The following is an 8,839-nucleotide window of genomic DNA, read 5'->3' on the forward strand; positions in this document are numbered from 1 at the left end:
GATAATTATCCCACCTCTGGATAAATAAACTCAACTGCCTTATGTATTTCATAAATTTTTCTTAAAAAATGCTTAAAATATTTTTCCTTCATTTGTTCTCTTTTCTTGGTTTCTGACTTTATTACGTTCTTTCTTTCTGTTTAGGCATTTGTTTTATTGCTTTTTTTTCGCCAACTTAAACTGAATGCTTACCTTATTTAACAGTTTTATTGAGGTATAATTTACACACCAGAAAATTCACCTGCCTTAAGAATACTGTTCAATGAACAGCTACTCGGGAGGCTGAGGCAGGAGAATCACTTGAACCCGGGAGGTAGAGGTTGCAGTGAGCCGAGATCACACCACTGCACTCCAGCCTGGCGACAGAGCGAGACTCCGTCTTAAAAAAAACTAAAAACAAGTCTCTCCTTTCCTTTAGCTACCACATCCAATGAGATGGCACAACTCCTACATCGGCAGATCAGACTCTTATGTAGAGTGAGACCCGTCTTCAAAAAAACAAACAAAAAACCCAAAACCTAGTGCAGCATGCTCTGATATTCTGCCCAGTCATCAGCTCTGTGTACGTCAGGTTATTCATCACAGGATGGTTTGTGATAGCATCAGTCTGGAAACAACTCAAGTGTCTATTACTAAGGAAGGGACTGGTTAAATTAGCTACAGAACATCTCACCACGGAATACTAGGCAGCTGACAAACAAACTCCACACACACACACACAAAAGAAAGCTCTTTATGGACTGATATAAGCTACAAAATACATTGTTAAATGAAAAAGGCAAGATGCAGAACATAGTATACTCTCCTTTGAGTAAAAGAGTGGAATAAAATTTTCTATTTGCTTTATTTACATGAAATAGATACCTAGGAAACTAATAAAGTTGACTTACAGTGGATGGATGAGGTGGACAATGGAATAAAGATAGGCGGAGAAGTAGCAGGGAGACTTCGTTTATTTTGAGACAAGGGCTCACTGTTGCCCGGGCTGGAGTGCGATGACACGATCGTGGCTCACTACAGTCTTGACCTCGCAGGTCCAGCGATCCTTCCACCTCAGCCTCCTGAGTAGTTGGGACTACAGGCACGTGCCACCACACCTGACTAATTTTTTGCTCATTTTTTAGAGACACGGTCTCACTATGTTGCCCAGGCTGGTCTTGAACTCCTGGACTCAAGTAATCCTCCCACCTTGGCCTCTGAAATTATTAGGATTACAGGTGTGAGCCACCATGCCCAGCTGAGACTTCTTAAAGGATATCAATTCTATAGCTGATTTCTTGAATGATGCAAATATATTACTTAGCCAAAATATTAAGTAGAATAAAAAATGTCTTGAGTTAATGAAGGCTCTGTGTAACCCTAAGGAACTTATTTTCCCAATTCCCACCTCAGTTTCCCCAGATAAACTGGAGGACCACTGAGGGCTACCCCTCTTTGGCTCCCAGACTTTGGGTACAGGCCCTTAGGACTCCAGCCTGCATCTCTGACCGCAGCCCTGACAGAGGGTCAGAAGGGGTCTGCCTCATTTCGTGTGCCTCCCTCCTCCTAAATCAGTCAGGGCTGTCAGCACTTCAGTCCGTGTCCTGCTCCCTGGAGCCCCTGAGCCAGAGGGTCCGTTCTCCACCCATTCTCCACCTGGAGAGAGAATCACATGGAGGAGGCTAACTCAGCTCTGCGCTCTCTGCCTAGAGGTTGCATCTGTGCTCTCTGCTCAGAGCACCTACTGCCAGGGTTTTGTCTGCAGTGGGGCCTTGGAGCTCTCTTTACATCTCACCCCTCACCTTCTAAACAGCAGGTTATGATTCCCTGCTATGCTGTGACAGAGCTGAACCCTCCATCCCAGCTGCAGGCACCTGCCTCTGTGGAGTGGCTACTCTAAGCCAGGTACTTCGGCATATTCTCTCTGTTCATCCTCCTGCAGTCCAATTTGGCAGCTAAGGAAACTGAGGCCTACGGAGGTTCTGGGCTCCTGCAGAGCCAGGGAAGGAGGAAGGAAGCAAAGACTAATCGGGTATCCCTTTAATGGACTTGCCTGGGAGGTGGGCACTGGGCGTGAGCAGAGGGTGCTGGGAGCTGAGTGTGGTCAGAATACAGGAAACAGGCGCAGGGTGACTGAGGCTGAATGGGGGTGGGGGCAGGGTCCCTGAGGGCAGGGCTGAGGCACTTGGACAATTGACTACAGTGGGGCATTTGGAGGTCTGGGCTTGTGGAGCAGACAGATGAGGTCCCTGAGTGGAGATACAGGATGGCCGGAGAGGTTGGGGAGAAGGTGGTGAATCTTGGAGGAATCCACGGGGGAGATGATGCAACCTCATCTAGGGATGTAGGGGGTGTGAGAGGGGCAAGAAGCAGCAGGGCTTGGTGACTGACAGGATATGGAGGTTAGGGCAAGGGAGGGGTGATAATGGTGACTAACATTTATTGGGCACTTTTTATGTGCATTCAGTAGCGTTTCCCATTTGTCATAGCACTTAATCCTCCAAACATGCTAATAGTGTTGGTTCTATTGTCATCCCCATCTAACAGATGGGGACTGCGACTCAGCGGTAAGAGTCTTAGCAGAGGTCACAAGCCAGTCCTCAAGTCCCTGGGAATCACTTGGTTCCCACCGTCATCTCCCCCGGGATGCTAGGCTGCTTGTGTCCACCAGGGGGCAGAGAGAGGCCGAGCGTTTGAACGGGACCCACGTTTTCCTGCGCTTCCCTTAGCCTTGGCTGTGGTCAGAGATCTTGGTGATCAAGGGGTCTGACCCCCTAGTTCTCACTTTACCATAGGGTAAGCTGTGGCTCATGGAGGGAAAGTGACCAGCTCAGGTGGCAGAACCAATCAGAGGCGGACGTGGGCCAGAGCCCAAGACACCAACCCCCCAGCAGCTTGGACCCCAGCCCCAGTTCAGGTCACCCCAGCACCTGTGGGTGGCAGCGGCGACGGGGGCCATGAATTCTGACCCCAGCCTGTGAACTCCACAGACACCGCGGCTCCACACAACCTACACCCCACTGCACACAGAAAGGACACGACTGTCGCTTCCTGAGCAAGGCTAGGTGTCACCAAGTCACTGGTGACACAGGGAGAGCGCTCTTGGTGAGACGGGGTGAGGATTCATGCAAAGCACGTGACAGAGGGAGTTTCCGGAAGTGAAGCTGTCCTGTGGTTGCTGCTGCTTTCTTAGTAATAGCAAGCTGCCCAGGCCCACGTAAGGCAGGTGTGTCTCATGCGTGTTTTACAGGAGAGGAAGTGAGGCTCAGAGGCCCACAGCCAGGAGAGGAGGAGCTGCAGCTCCAGGCTGTGGTGCCCATGCTCACACCTGCCTCAGGAGGGCCTCTTCCCTTGGACGATTCTTCTTTATGGACAGGGTCTTGCTCTGTCGCCCAGGCTGGAGTGCAGTGGTACGATCATGGCTCCCCGCAGACTTGACCTCTTGGCCTCAGCTTCCCAAGTATTTGGACTACAAGCATGCACCACCACACCTGGCTAATTTTTAAATTTTTTGTTGAGATAGGGTCTTGCTATGTTGCCCAGGCTGGTCTTGAACTCCTGGACTCAAGTGGACCTCCTGCCTTGGCCTCCCAGAGTGCTGGGATTACAGGCGTGAGCCACCGTGCCCAGCCTGGATGATTATTTTAGTCAGTCATCCATCACATGAACATTTGTGCCAGTTGTGCTCTGAACCTGGTTCTGTGGTGGGCACTGGTGCCAGCCTGGGCCCTGAGGTGGATGAGGGGGCAGAACAAATGGAAATTGAGGCAGGCTAGGCCTAGAGCCTGTGGGCTTCCTGGGACTGGGCACTGAGCAGTAAGCTTGGGGGACAGAAGGCTGAGCCCAAGGGTGTGGGCTTGTGCCACCTCTGCCTAACCAGGGCTTGCTTATCTTCCTCCCAGAATCACATAATGGAGGTCTGTTCCTCCCCTGTACAGCATCCTACCCTCAGGATAGCCTTGGGGCTTCCCACACAGATGGGAGCTCCCTCATCTGGGGCCACTCCAGGGCTGGGGATTCTGCCGGGAAGGTTCCCACATCCTTGCCCCGCTGTCTGAAGCTGGTTTGGGCCAGTGAAGAGGAGCCTTCCCTGGCCGACCTCCCATTGTCCAGCCCAGGGAATATCCAGGTCAGGGGGTGGGGTCTGGCCTGGGGATCAGGGGGCCAGGGTCATGTTTGGGATTATCCTAACAGGCGTTGCATCTGCATAAGACAGTGCAGGATGGGTCTGCACAAGACCACATAGATGAGAGGCGAGCAGGGTTGAAGGCCAGTCCACACCCCACTCCACTTGGCACTGCTGGGGGCTGGAGCAGGGCTGTATCAGCCTAGAGGAAACAGTTTCTTTTTCTGAGTCATCATGGGAACCACATAGGTTGGCAATGCCCTGATGGCAAGAGTCCCTAAAGCGCAGGGCTGCAGCAAGGCTTGACGTTGGCCTGGAGCTCCAGGGCCAGTTGCTATTTGAATGAAAGAGCTGCAGTGAGCTGGTCTTTTCCCCAAATCCATGGCCCTGAGGTCTTGCTCAGGAGAAGGAGGGATGGAATTGGCCATGGGCCACCACCTCAGGAGGCTGGACCTCCCAAAGGAGCTTCTAGTGCTTTGCTTAAGATATGTCCGCCAAGACCCACGCCAACACTCTTGGGATCTCAGGGGCTCCTGACTGTTCATTCTCCCAGGCGCCAGTCCGGACTGACTCCCAAACGCCCATTGTGGATTATGTCCAAATTCCTTTGCAGGGCCATTTTCTGTTCACCACAGACACACCTGTGTCCAGTGTGCACATCTGACAAGCCACCGCTCTGAGGGGGACCTCCTGGTTGGGGGGATTCCAGGACCTAGATCTGTGAAACCACCTGTCCTGGACACCACGGAGGAGGATGGCAGTGTTTGGAGGCTCAGGAAGCGCAGCACCATGCGTGGGTGGCAGTTGGCCTGGAGTCCATGCAATGTGGGGTGAACCAGGGCCACTTTCTGGGATGCCCAGCCAGGACAGACAGGAAGGTGTTCCAGGCTGGGCCCCGAGGCCTCTCTGTAGCCTCCTGAGGCCACGTAAGGACCCAACCTGGCCTGGCCCAGAGGTCAGATTCCTCAGTCACGGAGTTGCAGGGACAAGGAGAGGCGGCCAGTGTGGTGGGAGGATGCCTTTGTTGCAGGTATTTTCTCAACGGTGGGGCTGGGCTGCCTGCCAGGTGCCAGGGCGCGGCTCTGGTCTCCCACCGCACAAGCCACTTTGCTGCCAAGCCCTGTACCTGGCCCAGCAGCTCCTTCCCGCGCTTCTGCTGCCAGGCCCGGGAAAGTGAGAGGGAGGATGTGTGGGGCAGGCAGAGCAGGCTGGTTCCCAGCCCACCTGGCCTCATGCTTCTGGCAAGGATCCTGAGCCTAGACAGGAGAAGGGACTCACTCGGGGGCCCTCATGGTGCTTGGCATTTAGAACCGCACTCTTCCAGTTAAAAAATACAAACACACTTTTGCTCACTAAAATGTGATAAAACTGCAATGCTGGATATGAGTTCATACACTTATTAGCTGTATGTCCATGAACAAGTTACTACTATTCTTCTCTGTAGCTCCATCTCTTTACTGAAAAACAGGGACAAAAGAAGAAGAAAATGGAAAAATGGGGACGATAGTTGTCCTATCTCATGGGACTATTACGAGGATTTGATGGGTCATTACACGTAAAGCTCTCAGAACAGTCTTGCACGTGGTGAGGGCTATGGAAATGTCTGTTGCGATCATGAGCATAATGGACCATCAGTGGGAACAATGCTAACCAAGAATCAGTGGCACAGAACAGAAACACTCAGATAAGCTCCAGCTGAGAGCTTTTAATCACGTCTTCAGAGATGGCACGTGGAAACCGAGGGTAGGGGCAGCCAGACCTCAAGAGGCCTGAGAACGAGGATCTGAAGAATGAGAAGCCCGGAAGCTCCTGTCTCTCTCTGGGCCTCACTGTCTCCTATCCACCCTCTTTCTGCAAGTCGGCTTCACTCTTATACCTCTTAGCAGCTCGACTTTCCCCAGTTCTCTCATGGCCAAACATAGCTGGCTCTCAGGTCTCAGGTCAAGTAAGCTGAGGCAGCACACCGGCTTCTCTGAATCCCAACAGCAAGATCGTCAGACAGGGAACCCATTGCCCAATTTGGGTCATGCACCCACAGCCCATGGCTGAGGGGCTGCCAGGGACCAGTCCCTTGGTGCCGAGGGAGAGCCTATGGGCTGGGCAGGCATCCCCAGGGGCATCTGCTCCAATGGTGCTCTGGGCAGCGAAGAGACCAGTGTGCTAGTCCTGGTGTCGCGCAGGAGATCCCCGGTGTCGCTGGGCCCTTTTCCTCTTCTGTTCACTCTGTGATTCCTATAGTCCCTTGTCACAGCACTTAGGGTGTCTTATAATTGTTTATGTGTCTGTTTTCCTCACTAGACTGTGATTTTCATTCATTCTCTCAATACAGTAATCACCAAGTACCAGCCATGTGCTCAGGATAGAGATGAATCCAACTCAGTGCTTGCTGCCTCGGCAGAGGCTCAGTCTGGCTTGGCATGTGGTCATGTGAAATGGATCGCCTCCATGTCTGCTTTCTCCCAAACTCAGGTGCTGGAGACTTTGTTTCCCACAGCATTGACAGTGTCAAGGTCCCACTCTTTATGAAGTTTACAAGACTCCGGAGCTGTTATGAAAAGTGTGTCTAGGCCAGGCGCGGTGGCTCACGCCTGTAATCCCAGCACTTCGGGATGCCGAGGCGGGTGAGGTCAGGAGTTCAAGGACCTCACCTGAGGTCAGGAGTTCAAGACCAGCCTGGTCAACATGGAGACACCCCGTCTCTACTAAAAATACAAAAATTAGCCGGGCATAGTGGCGTGCACCTGTATTCTCAGCTACTCGGATGCTGAGGCAAGAGAATCCTTGAACCTGGGAGGTGGAGATTGCAGTGAGCCAAGATGGTGCCACCGCACTCCAGCCTGGGTGACAGAGAGAGACCCTGTCTCAAAAAAAGAAAAGAAAAGGAAGGAAAGAGAAGGGAGGGGGGAGGGGAGGAGAGGGGAGAGGAGGGAGAAGAAAGAAAAGAGAAGAGAACAGAAGAAAAGAAAAGAAAAGAAAAGAAAAGAAAAGAAAAGAGAAAAAGTGAGTGTCCACAGGAAATGGTTCTGAAGGGGCCAGGCATGGGTGGGCATCACCTCTGCTGGGTGATTGAAGGGCAACAGTGTGCAGCTGACAAAAGAAGAACTTGGCTGGTGCCTGTAATCCCCACACTTTGGGAGGCCAAGGTGGGCGGATCACCTGAGGCCAGGAGTTCGAGACCAGCCTGGCCAACATGGTGAAATCCCATCTCTACTTAAAAAACAAAAAGGAAAAAAAATTGTTAGCTGGGCGAGGTGGTGCGTGCCTGTAATCCCAGCTGCTTGGGAGACTGAGGCAGGAGAATCGCTTGAACCTGGGAGGCAGAGGTTGCAGTGAGCTGAGATCGTGCCACTGCACTCCAGCCTGGGCGACAGAGCAAGACTCGGGCTCAAAAAAAAAAAAAAGAGAAAAAAGAAAAAGAAAAACTCAGCAAGTGAGGAGCAGGATGGCGACTGTGGCTCCTCAGCTCAGGTAACGACTGTGCTAACTGGAGGCCACAGATGGTTACTGGTATTGCTTGGCTGCCATAACACACCACTGGCCCTGCTGCTGGGCGTCTCTTGAGGCTGACTTTGCTCCTCGCCACATCTTTGCTTCCATCTCAGGCCACTCTGATCTCTTCCAAAATCAACTTGTGTCCCTGTTCCAAGCCTGAGCTATCCCTAACGAGCCTCCCTGTGAGCAGGATGGGGGAGACACACCTCTAGGCTCCTTCCAGCTCACTTCTAAGACATTAACTTTACACTCTGCCTCCTTCAGGGACATTCTTTGGGTTCTCAAAATCCTCTCTCCATAAAGCTGAACACTTGGCTTTCAAAATTATTCATGCAGGTGACCACACTGAAGTCTAGTTTAGAAGCTGAAAAACTAAATGTAGTTTTTCCCCCTTCCTTTGTGCATTCCTACTATAAAAATACTAATTCTTGAGGCAATGGAATGCCTCTGGCTGATGAGGGAAAGGGCCACATACAAGGAAGTGTGGAAAAGAAAAGGACAAATACTAGGATTTCAAGATGTTTTCCTACTACACATAATCAAATAATTGAAAATACAGTGTAGTAGGATCTCTGGTTAGGGGTGATGGAGTTTAAGGGCTGCAGTGAAGAAAGCAGCGGACTCGCCTGGCTGTGGTGTGGGGGACAGCGTGGAGGCCAGTGCAGAGAAGGTCATGCTTGAGCTAGGCCTGGCAGGGATGGATAACAATTTCCAAGGAAACGAGAAGGTGGGTTGGGGGAGAGCACTCCGGGCAGTGTCAATGGGACTGAAAGAACAAGGACTAAAGAAGGAAAAGCTAACAATGTGCAAAGCACTGTTTGTTTGTTTTGTTTATTTATTTTATTTTTATTTTTTTGACATTGTGTCTCGCTGTGTCCCCAGTCTAGAGTGCAGTGGTGCAATCATAGCTCACTGCAGCCTCGACCTCCTAGGCTCAAGTGATCCTCCAACCTCAGCCTCCCGAGTAGCTAGGACTACAGGCACACGCCACCAAGTCCAACTAATTACTGGTTTTTTTTAGTAGAGATGGGGTTTTGTCATGTTGTCCAGGCTGGTCTTGAATTCTGAGGCTCAAGCAAAAAAACTGTCCACCTCGGCCTCCCAAAGTGCTAGGATTGCAGGCGTGAGCCATCGCACCTGTCTCAAGCACTGTTTTCATAGGTACTCTTAAAGTATTAATTTAATCATCACAACTTTTGTGGGACTTTTAAAATGAAACTGAGGCACAGGGTGCTGGGCACA

The sequence above is a fragment of the Theropithecus gelada genome, chromosome 1 (assembly GCF_003255815.1).
Source record: "Theropithecus gelada isolate Dixy chromosome 1, Tgel_1.0, whole genome shotgun sequence".
NCBI classification, from domain to species: domain Eukaryota; kingdom Metazoa; phylum Chordata; class Mammalia; order Primates; family Cercopithecidae; genus Theropithecus; species Theropithecus gelada.